Source organism: Mus pahari, chromosome 7 (genome assembly GCF_900095145.1).
Source record: "Mus pahari chromosome 7, PAHARI_EIJ_v1.1, whole genome shotgun sequence".
Classification (NCBI taxonomy): Eukaryota; Metazoa; Chordata; class Mammalia; order Rodentia; family Muridae; genus Mus; species Mus pahari.
Window position 1 is genome coordinate 46,598,151 of NC_034596.1, and position 2,288 is coordinate 46,600,438.

A 2,288-nucleotide genomic window follows, 5' to 3' on the forward strand; every position below is an offset into this window, starting at 1 on the left:
GAGTCTTGTTCTTGCTCTTTCGCCTGCTTGTCATGTGGGACTAAGCAACTGCTAGATCCTTGGACTTCCTTTCACAGCTCCTACTGAACCATTGTTGGGAATTGGACTGTAGACTGTAAGTCATCAATAAATTCCTTTACTATATAGAGACTATCCATAAGTTCTGTGACTCTAGAGAACCCTGACTAATACAGCTGAGTCTTTGTGTGGTTTAGGTATCAGTATAACTGTGATATCATAGAACAAATTAAGTAGTGTTGTAAGGTATCTCCCTGTGTTTTCAGTACTGTCCACACTCTTGTTATGCCCTCCACCACAGACTTGTGGAATGGTTTATATGGGCACATGAGTATTGAATTGTTATGCACAGATCTCGAGGTCCCCACAAACTATTAAAAACCACTGGGAATCCAATTCATATGCAAAATTCAAGCTCGAGCTTGGACCCTCTAACCTCTCCAATGTAGTGGCTGGTGGTGGAAGTGCCTGAGCTGGTGAAGCCTTGCCTTTTTATCACAGTTGCAGCAGAGTAAGAGGCTTTCCAAATTTGCAGTTGCATCATTGGTTGACATTTGAAAATTGTAGCTTGGTACATTTCTATTGGCTAGTGATGATTTCAGCTTAGTATAAACAATGGTTGCTTACTTAAGCAATCTATTTTTAAGAACATCTAGAACATTAGGTGCTTTCCTTATAAGAGTAATTGGCTGTCACTAGGAATGGAGTGGCTGTTGCTAGGGACGTCTCATTTCCTGGAACAAATTGGGATTTTCCAGTAACTGAGTTCAATTTAGGGGCAAGCTAACATAAAATAGAGTCTAAAAGTAAAATGGACTTCGTAGTTTTAAGCAGTGCCCTTCAGTACTCAAGGAGGGATTATGGATAAAGGTGTCCTGCTCTGTGCCTTGCAATCTTGTCAGTGTGCTGGTTTCACAATGGACGTGTTTATAAAATAGTGATCATGGGACCGGGCCTTAGTGAACTATGAGAATGTCACATTGTCCCCACCTCGATGCCAACATCAAGGAGAACCAGAGCCACTTTGGGGAGGAAATCAAAGTCCAGTTTGTAGATACAGTGAAAGGGAAATCTCTAACAGATGTTGTAAAGGCCAAAGCCTTTACAAGTGCCTTCTCTCCACACACCAAGTCTTGGACTGCTCTGATTAAAGTATTGGGCACACTGATGCTTGCCTAGGCTGGCTCCCTTAAAGGGATCATTCTGACTGACACAAGGGATATCTCTGTGAGGCCTGACTGAGGCCTGAAGTCATTGTGAACTTTCTGAGTGAAGTGTCAAAACAGGCAGATGTGATCTTGGTGAATGCTACATTTTTGTGAAAGATGCTGGCCTCAATGTCACCACCTCCCACAGCCCTGTGGTCCCAGGAGATCAGGGCATCAAAAAATACCTCCAGACTGTGGTCCTGGCAGGTGTCTCCTATTAAATTGTGGGCTTGGTCCACAGCAATGTTGCATGTGTTCCATAGAGTTATCATCAGGCCAGAGATGTCACTGCACAGGAGTTAGCCCTTGCTCATGTTCCAGGCCCAAGCCTCCAAATAATGATGCCCACTATGGTTTACCACTTGGCATAAATAGGTGTTCAACTCCTGTCTACCAAACCTCCAAGTTATCTGATGGAGAATCCTGGCACACCATGGATCTCTCCTCCCTGCTGGAAGCATGGAAGTAGCACATACATTCATGAGGCTTTCCAGTTCTGCTTCTGACCCTGAGACTCAGTGGCTCCAGCCACTCTGGCTCTTCTTAATAAATTTCTCGACTGCCCGACCTGGTGAGGGAACCATCTTTTCTCCGGGTCTCCCAGGCTCCAGTCCACACTGGCAAGAGTATGGACGGCAGAAGTGACACAGCTTCTAGGAACAACCCCGTTTTCTGGGCACCTTCCCCGGGAGAGGAGAGGTGGCAACCCGGGAGGACTCTGCCCGCCAGAGCAGGTGAAAGAGCCATATTGTGTCCAGGGTCCCTCAAAGACTAGTCTTTGCAGGTGATTGTGCAAACTGCAGAGGTGACACATCTTCTGGGACAGGCCCCATTTCAGGACACCATCTTCAGCCAGGAAGCAGGTCTGAATGCCAGAACTCTGTGCACATTCCCTGCAAAAGGAGAGCTTGCCTGCAGAGAGTACTCTGACCACTGAGACTCAGGAGAGTGCCGGACTCCCAGGACTGCTGACAGAGGCTAACAGAATCACAGGAGGAACAAGGTCCAACCAGAGACAACTATAACAACGAAAGCCAGAAATTACCAAATGGCGAAAGGCAA

General features: G+C 46.2%; 1 pseudogene; it reads left to right on the forward strand.

Annotated features, from left to right (window-relative positions):
- LOC110324013 overlaps positions 1 to 1,732 on the forward strand; it is a 43,183-nt pseudogene extending 41,451 nt beyond the window's left edge.
- The last annotated feature ends 556 nt before the right edge of the window (positions 1,733 to 2,288 follow it).